This window comes from Acinonyx jubatus, chromosome B3 (genome assembly GCF_027475565.1).
Source record: "Acinonyx jubatus isolate Ajub_Pintada_27869175 chromosome B3, VMU_Ajub_asm_v1.0, whole genome shotgun sequence".
In the NCBI taxonomy this organism is placed as follows: Eukaryota; Metazoa; Chordata; class Mammalia; order Carnivora; family Felidae; genus Acinonyx; species Acinonyx jubatus.
The window spans coordinates 56,515,508-56,531,337 of record NC_069386.1 but is presented as its reverse complement, the minus strand read 5'-3'; the positions used below and the strand labels follow the sequence as shown (position 1 = coordinate 56,531,337).

General features: G+C 36.8%; 1 long non-coding RNA gene across 2 annotated transcripts; it reads right to left on the bottom strand.

Annotated features, from left to right (window-relative positions):
- Positions 1-122: 122 nt before the first annotated feature.
- LOC128315952 (uncharacterized) lies at positions 123-11,415 on the bottom strand. 2 transcript variants are annotated; one of them, XR_008299196.1, is made up of 5 exons: positions 9,019-11,415; positions 8,214-8,290; positions 2,564-2,718; positions 2,356-2,408; positions 123-273 (listed from the first exon to the last, which is right to left on the bottom strand). It is a non-coding gene; the product is annotated as an uncharacterized LOC128315952 (long non-coding RNA). The 2 variants fall into 2 exon arrangements; XR_008299195.1 differs by having other exon boundaries at positions 8,214-11,415.
- Between the last annotated feature and the right edge of the window lie 4,415 nt (positions 11,416-15,830).

Sequence of the window (15,830 nt, the reverse complement as noted above, 5' to 3'; positions counted from 1 at the left end):
TTGTTCATTTGTGAATAAAACATATGTCCCCAGGTTTTAGAGACAAAAGAAATTTGAAAAAATTAACTAAGATCATGATGTAGTTATAGAAGAGCTAAACAAAGAAGGAATACACATAAATTATTCAGAATTATCCTGGGGTGCCTGGGTGGCACAGTGTGTTATGTGTCCAATTTTGGCTTACGTCGTGATTTCATGGTTCATGAGTTTGAGCTCCACGTAAGGCTCTCTGCTGTCAGTCCAGAGCCTGCTTTGGATCTCTTGTCTCCCTCTCTGAAAAACGAATAAACATTAAAAAAAGAATTATTTAATTGCTGGGCTGGAAATATGGTTCCATTGATTTTTTTCATAAATAAGAAACAAATTCTGTGAGCTATTCATTTAACATAAATATAAGTGGATGTTTATATACTGCCCACAAATTAAATCACTTCTGTCTTCTCAAAGGGCAACAACAGATTCCCATTTCTCAGTCATTCCCACCTCTAAATGCAACTCCTGTTTGGACTATTTGGATTGCTGTAGCCACTGTGTGATTGATGACCCACAGACTGTAATCCTATTTGCAACAGGAAGAAAAATGTCTCGCCTGAGTTTAACAAGTACGGGCATTGTAGGCTAACCTGAGGACCCCTGCCTATTCTTACACCACTGTGGCTTTACTGGGCCCAGCATCACGCTTGTAGGAGATTCCAATACAAGTTATCTGTGGCTTGGAAGTCATCTTTTTAAATATCAATCCCATACTTTTAATGTTCCAGATTATTTACACTATGTAAAGTGACAGTTAACTGGGAATTACACGTGATCCAATCCTTACTGTGACTGCAATGCATTCAGGCAATATTTTTTCACATGAACATTTTGTTGCATCCGTTTTTGACCATTTCTGCCTGTCTTCATTCACTTGCTCTTATACTTTTTAGTCTAGTATGTAACCACCCTGAGGATTCCTTTGTTCCCTTAAAGCGATTTTCTCACCTTCCCTAGAGTTTTGTAATATCTTCCCAAGCTAGAAGAGACAGGGATACCACAGGGAGAAAAATGCCTGAAAACTGTTCTATTATGGCAGTTCACTTACTCTTTCGTTTTCTATATTCAATGACTGCTGTATAGCTGCATCGGCTTTTCCAGTTCAGTCCTTTGTTCTTCAGTGGAGTCAGGCTCTATTTGTTTAGCAGACAAGGAAAACCATGAATAGGAATATACAGAACTTCAGATGTATATATTACAGAGACATCCAAAGAAATATTTTCATTTAGAACTATCTTATTTCAAAAAGTCTAATATACTTTGCAATCTTCAATAAGAAATTACTGGCACTCCTCCATGATTACCTCTAGATCAGATTTCCTATGCAATGCAGATCATTTACCTGGGTACATGTGGTTTTCATGCTGAAGGGCTAAACGTTCACCCTCTAATCACAAACAAGTGGCCCCGTATCAATATTAAATGTTTCACCATATCCAGCTATTTGCCTATGTATTCTGAATGTTTTTCTGCAGAAAATGATGTTTCTGTACTTTGATGAAGTTACAGAGAGAAGTTGAATGTACACAATGTCCTAGGCACCTCGGTGAAAACGTAAGTTTTCTAATGAAATATATGGTATAGAATCAATGTCCATGGTAGATTCCAAAGGCCCATGGGTCAGTAGATCACAGATTTACAGTAGCAATGATTAAATCTGATAATGTTTAAGGTTCCAGTTCAAAAGCTCCTGAATATACCTCAACAGCTACTTACAGAACAATTCCCTCTGAAAGTAATTCAGAAGCTAGCTGAGCAACTCCTACACATTGGGTGAACAAGGAAAACAAAACACATCCACATGTGTAGGAGAAGCAGAGACACATGCTTATCACAAACCCCATCTCTGGCATGACAACACATAATCTTGAGGTAATTCACAACTCTCAGCTTCACCCTGAGGAGTAAAGGGTTTGGATCCCACATCTGGTTCTCCAATTTTTAAAATTGTCATTTGAGACATGGGTTGCCCAAACATCAAGCTATGATGGCTCCTGTGACTGAAAAGACAGTCATGGTAAGCCTTCATGAGTCCTTCAAGAACAAACATCACCATCACCCAGCACAAAGGCAGCACACTGATATGTGCCTAGCCTTTCTACAAAGGAGTCCTATTTGTTTGTCTTAAAAGCTTCAGCCTCAGGAGCAGGCTTCTAGGTTCACACATATTTAGGGGCCAACAGCAATACTTTTCAGAGACCAGGGAGGTCAGCAGGCATCACCTTTGTGCTCTCCCTCTGTCTTGCTCCAGTATCTATTAAAAAAGAGCTTGTGTACATGTTGGCTGCCTCAGTTTTTGTGGCTTCCACCAGTGGGACATACCTTGTTAGCCTAGATCTGGTGGCCAGTAGGTTTTACATTCACACGTCACAGGACTGTAAGAAACAAAAAAAAAACAGGCCTTAATTAGGCATACCCATGGGCACAGTGTAGTAGCAACAAACAGAGATTCCCAGTCTTTCCATGAAAGCAGCCTATTGCTTATCTCAAATTGGATGACTGTCTCTCAGGTTTCAGCCTTTAACACAACCTTAAGGGATGAATGCAGTGCTCTCCAGAGATGTTGGATGCTAGCAGGTGTCTATTCACACTCTTCCTCTGGATGGCTGCAGGAACCTCAGGAAAGGAGCTTGTGCACACACCTGGCACCCCAGCTTTTGGGGCTTCCATACAGAGGTCACATCTCTTGATAGGCATTAAGAAAAAAGAAGAAAAAAGAATATGTTTCAAATGAGAAGAATAAAGTCTCCAAAAAGTAAACTTTAATGGAGATAAATGAACCTGATAAAGAATTGAAAATAATAGTACAAAGATGTTCACCAATGTCAAATGAGTTACTGCTTGTGTTCTCTTCTAGGACTTTTATGGTTTCAAGTCTCACATTTAGGTCTTTAATCAATTTTGAATTTATTTTTGTGAATACTATAAGAAAGTGGTCACAATTTAGGAACTTCTTTGTAGATATGTCTCCTGTGGCAAGGGAAATAAAAGCAACTGTTGTGATTACATAAAAATAAAAAGCCTCTGCACAGTGAAGTAAACAAAACTAAAAGGCAATCTATGGAATGGGAGGATATATTTGCAAATGACATATCTGATAGAAGACTAGTATCCAAACTATATAAAGAGCTTATTCAACTCAACACCCAAAGCACAATCCAATTAAAAAATGAGCAGAAGACATGGACATTTCTTAAAGGAAGACATCTAGATGACCAACAGACACATGAAAAAATGTTCATTAGGAAAATAAATGCAAATCAAAAATCAGTAACACAAGAAACAATAGGTGCACTGTTGGTTGGAAATGCAAACTAGTGTAGTCACTGTGGAAACCAATATGGAGGCTCATCAAAAAGTTGAAAATAGAACTACCCTACAATCCATCAACTGCACTACTAGGGATTCACCCAAAGGATACAAAAATACTGATTTAGAAAGGCACATGCACCCCAATGTTTATAGCAGCGTTATCAATAGCCAAATTATGGAAAGAGCCCAAGTGTCCATTGACTGACCGACATACATATATATACACACACACACACAAATGGAATATTGGTGATCAAAAAAATGAAATCTTGCCATTTGCAACACGTGGATGTAACTAGAGTGTATTCTGCTAAGTGAAATAAGTCTGTCAGAGAAAGATGAATGTATGATTTCACTCATGTAGAATTTAAGAAGCAAAACAGAGGAACATGGGGTGGGGGAGAGAAGCAAACCAGAAAACAGACTCTTAACTAGAGAGAAAAAACTGAGGGTTATTGGACAGGAGGTTAGTGGGGGGATGGATTAAATAAATGATGGGTATTAAGGGGGGCACATGTGATGTGCAAAGGCAGTTCTAAGAGAGAAATTCATAGCAATGAATGTAAATGATCTCAAACAACCAAACTTTTACGAACTATAAAAGAAGAAACTAAACTCAAAGTTAGTAAAAGGAGGTAAATAAAAATAAGGGTGGAAATAAATGAACGAGACTAAAGAGACAATTTAAAAACCCCACTCTTGGTTTCATTGGTATTTTTTATTTTTAATTTCTTAAATGTTTATTTATTTTGAGAGAGAATAAAAGAGCACAAGCAGGGAAGAGGGGCAGAGAGAGAAGGAGAAAGAATCCTAAGCAGGATCCACTCTGTAAGTGCAGAGCCAGACATAGGGCTTGTTCTCACTTATGAACTGTGAAATCATGACCCGAGCTGGAATTAAGAGTCATATGCCTAACTGATTGAGCCACCCAGATACCCTAATTGTTATTTAAAAACAAAAAGATAAACAAAATGAACATTTAGTTATACTCACAGAGAGAAAACAGAAGACAAAACAAAGGCACACAAAAACAAAGGATCATGAGAGAATACTATGAACAATTATACACCAACAAATTGAACACCCTAGAGAAATTTATGAAATCCTAGGAACATACAACCTGCCAAGACAGAGTCAAAGAAATAAAAAGTCTGAACAGACTACTATTAAAGAGACTGAATCAGTAGTCAAAAATCTTCCAACAAAGTCCAGGACCAGATGGCTTCACTGGTGAAATCTGGCTAACATTAAAAAATTTACTACCAATCCTTCTTAAGCCCCTCCAAAAAATAAGATGAGTTTGGAAGATTTCCTTCCTCTTTTATGTGACCAGCATCACCTTGATATCCTAACTAATCACACTACCAGAAAAACAAAACAAAACAAACCTCCAATCCAATATCCCTGATGAACATGGATACAAAAAATCTCAACAAAATATTAGCAAACTGATTTCAGTAGCACATTAAAGGTATCATACACCCTAATTAAGTGGGATTTATTCCAAGAAGCAAGGATGCTTAAACCTCTACAAATCAATCAACATGATACTCCATTAACAGAATGAAGGATTAATGTTGCATGACCATCTCAAAAGATGCATAAAAAGCATTTTACAAAATTCAACATTCATCCATGATAAAAATTCGCAACATAATAAAGACTATATATGGCATTCCCACAGCTAATGTTATATTCAATGGTGAAAAGCTGAAAGTTTGTCTCAAAGATCAGGAGCAAGACAAAAATGCTCATTCTTGCCACTCTTATGCAATATAGTACTAAATGTCTTAGCCAGATCAACTTGGGATAGGAGGTGAAGGCATCTGAATTGAGAAGGGAGCACGATTGTCTGTATTCACAATTGATAAAACCCTCATGATCCACTAAAAACTAGTAGAACTGATAAATCCAGTTAAGTTTTATTTTATTTTTTTTTAATTTTTGAAAAAGAGAGCATGAGCAGGGGGAAGGGCAGAGCGAGACTCCCAAGCAGGCTCCATGTTGTCAGCACAGAGCTTGATGCAAGTCTCAGTCTCACGAACCATGAGATTAGGACTTGAGCTGAAACCAAGAGTTGGATTCTTAATTAACTGAGCTACCCAGACACTCCCCATTAAGGTTTAGTATACAAAATGAATATTTAAAAAAAAAATCTACACACTAATAACCTATGAGAAATAAAAAATGAGAAAATAATCCCATTCATATTTGCATCAAATAGAATAAAATCATTAGGAATAAATTTTACCAAGGTTAGACTTGAACATTGAAAACTATAAGACACTTATGAAAAGAATTGAACACACAAATAAAGAGAAAAACATTCCATGCTCATGAGTTGGAAGAATTGATATTGTTAAAATGTCTCTTCTACCCAAAGCAAAATACAAATTCAGTACAATCCCTATCAAATTTCCAATGAAATAATCCTAAAATTTGTAGGACCACAAAACACCCAAAGAGTCAAAGAAATTTTGAAAAACAACAAATCTGGAGGCCTCACACTTCCTGATTTCAAATTATAAGCTATAGTAATCAAAACAGTGTGGTATGGCCATAGAAACAGACACATAGAGCATAGAATGTTTTTCCATTTCTTTGTGTCTTCTTCAGTTTCCTTCATAAGCTTTCTAAAGTTTTCAGCATACAAATCTTTTACATCTTTGGTTAGGTTTATTCGTAGGTATTTTATGGTTCTTGGTGCAATTGTCAATGGGATCAGTTTCTTTATTTCTCTGTTGCTTATTGGTGTATAAAAATGCAACCGATTGCTGTACACTGATTTTGTACCCTGCAACTTTGCTGAATTCATGCATCAGTTCTAGCAGACTGTTGGTGGAGTCTGTTGGGTCTTCCACATAGAGTATCATGTGGTCTGCGAATTGTGTTTTTTGTTCAGATTATAAAATTTTAAGCTATTATAGGGAAATTGGAAAACACTAAATGGTTTAAAGAAGAAATAAAAAATGTATGTGTAATTCTACCATTAAAAATTTAAAAACAAGGTGGGGGGGCATGCCTGGGTGGCTCAGTTGGTTAAGCTTCTGACTGATCTGATGATCACTCTGTTCCCAAGTTCAAGCTCCTTGTCAGTCTCTGTGCTGAGACCGCAGAGCCTGGAGCCTGCATCAGATCCTGTGTCTCCCTCTAGCTCTGCCCCTCCCCCACTTGTGCTCTCTGTCCCAAAAATAAATATTAATTTTTTTAATCAAAAAAAGAAAGAAATGGTGTTGAGGCACCTGGGTGGCTCGGTCAATTGAACATCTGACTCTTGATTTCACTTCAGGTCATGATCTCATGGTTTGTGAGGGCAAGCCCTGAGTCAGGCTCTGGGCTGACAGTACAGAGCACACTGAGATTCTCTCTCTTCCCCTCCCCTCCTCATGTGTTCACATGTGTGCGTGTGCGTGCGCTCTCTCTCTCTCTCTCAAAATAAACAAACATTAAAAAAATGGTGTTGGGGGATGCCTGGGTGGCTCAACTGGTTAAACAGTCATGAGATTGAGTCCTGTGTTGGGCTCCATGCTGGGTGTGGAGCCTCTTAAGATTCTCTCTTCCTCTCCCTCTGCCCCTCCTCCCTCTCAAAAACAAAAACAAACAAAAACTCAAAATACAACAAAAAAGAAATGGTGCTAGAAAAACTGGGTACACACAGACAAAAGAACCTGGACCACTATCTTACACCATACACAATAATGAACTCACAATAGATTTGACTTGACATTAATGCTTGAAACCATAAACTTCTAGAAGAAAACATGACCAGACAAATCAGACCATGATGTTTTGCATATGACCACAAGAGCAAAGATACAAGTGGAACTACATCAAACTGAAAAGCCTCTGCACAATAAAGAAACCATCAATGACAAAAAAGGCAGCCTACCACATGGGAGAAGCATTTGTAACCAGGTAGCAAATAAGGGGTTTATATCTAAAATATATAAGAAACTCATATACATCTCAACAGCAAGAACACCACAAATAGATTAGAAAAATGTCTATTTACTTCTTCTGCCCATTTAAACAATTTTTTTTTAGATATTTGCTTATTTTTGAGAGAGAGACAGAGCACAAGCGGGGGGAGGGCAGAGAGAAAAGGAGACATGGAATCTGAAGCAGGCTCTAGGCTCTGAGCTGTTGGCAAAGCCTCATGAAGGGCTTGATCTCACGAACTGTGAGATCATGACCTGAGCTGAAGTTGGACACTTAACTGACTGAGCCACCCAGGTGCCCCCCTCTGCCCATTTTTAAAGAACCCATATAGATGGCCAACAGTCAATATGTGATCTCACTTATATGTGGAATCTAAAAAGCATAAAAACAGGAGCACCTAGGTGGCTCAGTCAGTTAAGCAACTGACTTAGGCTCAGGTCATGATCTCACATTCATGAGTTAGAGCCCCACATTGGGCTCTCTGCTGTCAGCATGAAGCCCGCTTGGGATCCTTTGTCTCCCTCTCTCTGCCCTCCCCAGTTTGTGCTCTCTCTCTCAAAAATAAATAAACATTAAAAAAAACATAAAAGCTAGCATCATAGATACCCAGGAACAGATTGATGGTTGCCAGTGGTAGGTGAAGGGAGTCAAAACATACATACTTCCAGTTTTTAGATACTTAAGTCCTGGGTTATAATGTACAGCATGGTGATTATATTTAACAATACTTTGTTATATATTTGAAATTAGTTAAAGGCATTGATATCAAAAGTTCTCATAAGAAAACAATTTGTAACTTTATGTTGTGGTGAATGTTAACTTATTGTAGTAATTTATATATATAAGTCATTATGTTGTACACCTACCAATACAATATTATATGTCAAGATATCTCAATAAAAAAAAACTGATAATTTTCTCAGACTTACTTTAACGTCCAGTGAGTGTCCCAACACCATCATACATGAACTCCTTTATATGCATTCTGCTCTGGTATTTTCTGGTTCTGAAATGGAAGTTGAATATTTCATTTTGCCCTCTTTGATTCCTCATTATCTGCCCTAGGTTTTGCTACCTAATTTGGTAAATGTCTTGATAAATTATCTCATTGTATATGAATATCTGGAGGACTTAATACACAGATTCATATCAACACTTTAGGATGCCTTAACAATGAAGCTCTACTGACCTTCATTAAATTCCATATACTAGGATAAAATTCTATTACATATATTCCCTAGAAATCAGAGAACAGTCTTAAAGTACTGGAATCTATTTATATTCAAGTTGTTCTACATGAAGCATAGCGTCATAGTTTAAGAAAAAATTTTAAGACCAAAATAATTATTAAAAATACATTTTCCACGTAACCAGATTGACCTCATTGATACCTTCCCATTTCTGAACTCACCACAGTTACTGACCACTAAGAGGTTCAAAAAGGGAAATAGTCTCAAGGTTGACAAGCTAGAAGAACCTTCAAGTAACAGTTCTTATGGAATATTGAAAGATGTCCTACACTGGAGTTAGAAGTCTTCTTTAGGCCATAGCTATTCTGCCATTATTTTGAGAAGTATAACAGTTCTAAATTATCCCAAATGTATTGGGGATCTGAGATGGCAGCTTGGTTTTCAGTAAGAGAGCCTAGGTGGCTTTTCATGGAACTGTGTTTTCAGAGAAAACACGCTTTCAGTTAAATTTTTTTGAGGAGTAGTATTAGGAAAGCCTCTTTACCCCAGCGAAAGTCCGTAAGTCACCTCTTGGAACAATGTCTTCCTCCTGAGGAAAGAAATAACTTTGATTTTCAGTATTTCTGTCTACCATACGAGAGAGACTGCCTTTAACTTCCTATTTCCATGATCACCCAATCTGTTTTATTCATTCCTTTTATACACATGGAATGGTCCTATATTGCTCATTTCTAAGACATACCTTCAATACTTGCTGGTAACAGGGGAACATAGTCGGCTGAATAGCCCATTACAAAAGTTTGGATATATTGTGGCATTCATGCCAAGGGTTACTGTCAGCCAATGAGTGTTCACAGTGGAAATATTTAAGCTGGGCAATCTCTGCATAACCTGAGTTGAGATTCCTTTAACTTCAGAGTTCCCTGGTGGTGACTGGCTTGATAATGCACTATTAGCTTCCTTTCCTTTCCTGTCTCATCTCACTATACTGGTATTTCCTGAAGATCACTACCCAAATAAACTACCTGTATCTGTGTCCTTGTCTCACTATCTGCTGCTGCTGAGGAAGGGTAAGCTAAGACAGCAGGCAACTGGAACCTGTTTGCCGCACTTTGGTATTGCCATGCCTTAATGTATGGATAACAGAAATACTATAGAAAGAACTTACCCGGCTTGGGATCAATATCCATTTCCATTTTTATATGTGAATATCCTGGTTCTATGAAAGTTCGTGTAAATAAAAAGCTAATAGAAGTGTCCAATGTAGTCATCATTTCTGTCTTATTCAGTATTTGGGGCCCTTCCAGTTACAGGAGCCAGGAGCCAGAGGTTGACCACTCTTGGCAAAGCTCAACATCAGAATTTCTCTTGCACAGTGACTGACTTAGGAAGCCAAAATCAGCCATTGGTCACCTGCATCTGAACAATTGCTTATTCTGCCACCTCTATGTAATTCAGACTCAGGTATTTAAATAAAATAAGTGTCCAGGTTTTTTTACATTTGATTTCCTGGCTTACTGGGTTTTGGTATAGGACTAAAAACTACTATGTTTTCCTATTGCATGGTGTGTATACCATGAGCAGCATTTCTACATTGCTGTCCTGGACCTTTGTGCTTTATGCTGAGGACTATTGGCTGTTTTTTTTAATAGTGTCTTTGTCTGGTTTTGGTGTTGGGGTAATGCTGGCCTCGTAGAAGATATTTAGTAGCTCTCCTTCCTCTTCCTTTTTTTTTTTTTTTTTTTTTTTTGGAATAGGTTGAGAAGAGTAGGTATTAACTCTTTCTTAAATGTTTGATAGAATTCACCTGTGAAGTCATTTGGTCCTGGGTTTTTGTTTGCTGGGAGTTTTTTGATTACCAATTAAATTTAATTAGTAGTAACAAGTCTGTTCAAATTTTCTTTTTCTTTCTGATTCAGTTTTGGAAGATTGTTTCTAGGATTTTTTCCATTTATCCATATGTTGGTATTTAATATACCCTTATAATTACTTGTTTTCAGTGATGTCAATTTTTCTTCTCTTTTCTTTTTGTTTTATTTATTTGAATCCTCTCTTTTTTCTTGATTAGTCTGGCCAAGATTTCTGATGGACATAGATGCAAAAATCTTCAATAAAACATTAGTAAACCAAATTCAACAATACATTAGAAAAACCATGCACCATAATCAAATGGGATTTGTTCCAGGAATCCAAGGGTGGGTCAATATTCACAAATCAGGCTCATAACATCACATAAATGAAGGATAAAAACCACATGATCACCTCAATAGATGTAGAAAAAGCATTTGACAAAGTGTAGCATTCATCCATGATAAAAACTCTCAACAAAATATATTATCTCTGTTAAACATAACTCATCATAATAAATACCTTATCTGAAAAACCCACAGCTATGATCATACTCAATGGTGATAAAGAGTTTTTCCTCTAGGATCAGGAACAAGATAAGGATGTCCACTCTCACCACTTTTATTCAACATGCTACTGGAAGTCCTAGCCATAGCAATCAGAAAAGAAAAATAAAAGGCATCCAAATTGGTAAAAAAAATAAACTTTCACTATATGCAGATGACATATACAGAAATCTTTGAATATTCCATCAAAAACTGACTAGAACTGATAAATGAGTTCAGTAAAGTCACAGGATACAAAATTAATAAATAGAAATATGTTTTATTTCTATACACTAATGAAGTTGCAGAAATAGAAATTAAGAAAACCCCATTTACAATTGTACCAAAAGAAAAAAATACCTAGAAACATACTTAACCAAGGAGGTAGAAGACCTGTACTCTAAAAACGATAAAACATTGATGAAAGAAATTGAAGATAACACAAATGGCAGGATAGTCCACATACCCGAAATGGAAGAACCAATACTGGTGAAATGTTCATACTACCCAAAGCAATCTACAGATTTATTGCAACCCCTATCAAAATACCAACAACATTGGTATAGTGATTAAAACAGTATGTTACTGGCACAAAATAGACATATAAATCAATAGAAGAGAAGAGAGAGCCCAGAAATAAACCCACAATTCTATGATCATTTAATCTTCCACAAAGCAGGAAAGAATATCCAGTGGGAAAAAGAGTCTCCTCAAAAAATGGTGTTGGGAAAACTGGACAGCTACATGCAAAAGAATAAATTGTACCACTTTCTTACAACATACATAAATATACTTAGAGGTGAGAACTGAAACCATTAAGCTCCTAGAAGAAAACTTAGGTAGTGATTTATCAGCTATATAAATATTTTTTTAGCTATGTCCCCTCAGCAAGGATAACAAAGGCAAAGTGAAACAATTGGACTACATCAAAATAAAAAGCTTTTGCGCATTGAAGGAAACCATCAACAAACAAAAAACCTACTAAATGGGAGAAGATATTTGCAAATGATATATCTGATAAGGTGTTAATATCCAAAATATATGAAGAATGTATACAACACCAAAAAAAAATGTTGTTTGAATCCTCTCTTTTTTCTTGATGAGTCTGGCCAAGATTAAAAAATAATTAAAAAATGGGCAGAGGACCTGAATGCATATCTTTCCAAAGACATGCAGATAGCCACAGACCCATGAAAAGATGCTCAACATCACTAATAATAAAGGAAATAAATCAAAACCACAATGAGATATCACCTCAAACCTTTCAGAATGGCTAAAATAAAAAAAAAATACAAGAAATAAATAACAAGAGGTGAGTATGTGGGGGGTGGGGGGGGGGAAGGAGTCCTCCTACACTGTTGGTGGGAATGTAAATTGGTACAGCCAGTATGGAAAATAGTATGGAGGTTTCTCAAAAAATTAAAACTAGGATTACCATATTATCCAGTAATTCTACCACTGGGTATTTACCCAAAGGAAAAAGAAACCAATTCAGAAAGATATATACACTCCTATGTTCGGTGTAGCATTATTTGCAACAGCCAAGATATGGCTATTCATATTAAAAGATGAATTAATAAAGAAGATGTTGTATACATACACAATTAAATATAACCCAGCCATAAAAAAGGAGGATATTTTGCCATTTGCAACAACATGGTTGGACCTAGAGGGCATAATGCTAAGTAAAATATGCCAGGCAGAGAAAGAAAAATACCATACGATTTCACCCATACATAGAATTTAATAAACAAATGAACAAAGGGAAAAACAGAGACAAAAAAAGACTCTTCATTTATCATGATAAGTACTGAGTAATGTATAGAACTGTTAAATCATCATATTGTACACTTCACACTAATATAACACTGTTAATTATACTTCAATAAAAAGGAAAGGAACTAACCTAAGTAACTCTGGAAAAAAAATGTTTTGACTGGGAATGTAAAAACAAAGAAATAAAAATTATATAAAACAGTGAAAAAAAATCTCAAGACAATTCAGATAACTTCAGTTAAGCTACCTAGTAATAGATTTTATCTCTTATTTTATAAAAATAAACTCAAACTCTACTTCTGTGGAGAGTGAAGACCACAGATAGAAATTAATGTTGAAGTCCAAATAGAGATCTTGTTTTAAGCAGAATATTCTGGTATTCAGCTACGAAGCACACATTTTCCTTGCCTTTTTATATTCCTCCCCATCTGCCAGAGATGGGACTATCCCTCTGATGTTGTTCCATTGGGTTCCTTGAAAGAGCTCTGATTATACTGGGGTCATGCATTTTTTAAAATAACTGTCCTGTACAGTATGGCAACTAAGACCCAGAATTCATACTACATATCCAAAATCTCCAGGCCTCTTTCCCACCGAAGTCAACATTATTCCAAATGATAGATACAATTCTGCCAAAGCTAGATTTTTAAATTTACATTCATCTTCTCGAGCATTGCAGGATCTGGCTTATCCTTCTATTGCACACCTTCTCCATATTGAGTGGACTCCACATTTCCTTGGCTCTGAAACTGCTTTCACCATACCACAAACCTAAAGCATACAAACTTTTTTATCCCCTATTCTGATGCACTGGAATCACAGATTAAGAAGAAGAAAGAAGAGGGGCGCCTGGGTGGCTCAGTCGGTTGAGCGTCCGGCTTCGGCTCAGGTCATGATCTCACAGTCTGTGAGTTCGAGCCCCACGTCGGGCTCTGTGCTGACAGCTCAGAGCCTGGAGCCTGCTTCGGATTCTGTGTCTCCCTCTCTCTCTGCCCCTCCCCCACTCATGCTCTGTCTCAGAAATAAACATCAAAAAAATAAAAAAAAAAAAAAGAAGAAAGAAGAAAGAGAAGAAAGTTAAGAAGAGACATTGATGACATTCAGTAGAATAAGGAAATGTTGGGACACATTCCTAATAGATAATATTCATGCTTTTAGAGTCCCAGTAACTTACCATTGCAATATCTGTGGCACTTCAAAAACCACATGTCAGAGCAGAAGTAAACCATGGATGCTGGGTTCACAGATAAACTGTTCTAATCACAACACTTTCCAGTGAGGCCTAGGCCAGTGTGCAGTTTTATGCATGTATTCATGGGGCAGGGAGCATCTATTCTATTACTAGGATCACTAAAAAAAAGCAAACAAACAAATCATAAGTATCAAACTCCAATGGACAGGAGAGTTTTGGATTCTTCTCTTGACTCTGGTATAGGGCCACTTTAGTCCTGTTGGGAGGAGTATATTACAGTCTATTAGAGTATTAAAGAGCTCATTTAGAAGGGCTTTGGAATAGGCTTCCTTGTAATAAGAAATTCTAAGTGATAAGGTACATCCTCAATGCATTAATGTGGCTCTGGGAGAAGGATGATCTATTATCTGTAGAAGATTTCTAACAGAGGGGACAGGTGTCAAATATGAATTCAAGAAGAAGCTTTCTCCTTCAGGCAGATTATATGAATCAGAAGCATAACAGTTTGACCCCTGCTTGAAGAAGAAAAAAAAAAACACATCAGCTCAGATAAATCTATCACTAAAAGACATTAATGCCACTTGATCTAGAAAAAAAATAAAGGTGTCACATTCTTTGATGTCTTTGTAATGTACCAACTTGGCTAGGTTGAAGTACATTTCCCACAATTCACCTTGTGTGTTTCTAGTTAGGGTGAGCCACAAAGGAGAATCTTGGAATATTTGGAGGGCTGAAGGGAAGCAGCAGCCATTGTGCAATTGACACATATTGTTACTGATCTGCTGACCTTTCTCTGTGGCATAAAGCAGCTGCTGAGCCTGCAACTGCTTTATGAGCTCCGAATAATCCACAGCTCATACAGGTTGCCTATTTCTGGACCAGGAACTATGAGAAAATTACAGCCTCCTGGTCTAGTGTGTGTCTGTGTAGATATCAAGTTAAGTGGGAACATTATTTGGCAGGAGTTTTTTGTCTGTAGGACTAGACGTAGAGTTTTCCTTTTCAGATTCCTTGTAGGAACAGAAAACATTTGAGTGGAGAACACACTAAATGAATAGAACTCTAAGGGATATTACAGAAAAATTAAAAATAATTGAACTAAAGCTACGTACAGCTTGGAAGTGAAAACAAATCCCTAACAATTATATAGCATATCACTTGTTTTTAACATTAAAACTATCAAAACTAAATATTCCTTAGGTACGTGTCATACAACTAAGAGAAAGGACAGATGAAGACCATAATATTATTTATGAAGGGAAAAGGCAGGAATATAGGAATTGGCAAGAATACTTGTATATGTATATGTATATGTATATGTATATGTATATGTATATGTATATGTAAGAGTTACATATTACAATAAATATATAATTTATTGGAAATACCCTGGTTTGGGGATTGCTAATTTTGTACTTATGTATGAGAGTAACATCCAGTATTTTAAAGATGAAGAGTCTCAGGCTTGTTCTCACTACCATCCAAACAGGTCAACCATCTTATCTCCCAGAACTACCATTAGCTTTGACTTGTCAACAATGAGCACATATAACATATAACAACAATGAGCACATATAACATTATTGCCCAACAATAAGCAGTCCAATTCTTCTTTTACCGAGATTTTTTGGGAGCCTTTCTCTGTCTTTTGATTGTTTCCTTGGTGCATGTTGCTGACCAGCATTTAATAATTTGAGCACCTGTCAAGCCTCTGGCCTCCAGTGTTGCCACTATGCTTTGTAAGTACTGAACAGCCTCCAATGGTATGAACAGAGGGCTCACTGTATACTTGAACATAACAGTGGTAGAGCTGAGAAGTATTTGCACTGGTCTTAAAAATGACACTTAATGACTTACATTAAATCACTTAGTGACAGTTTTAGCTTCATTCAAAACAAATGTGTGTCCTCTCAGGAATATAATAAGGCTTCGTGGAGATGCTGTCAGCCATGGAGCAAGTCACTGAACTCAGCAGATGGGGCAGTGTCTATTCCT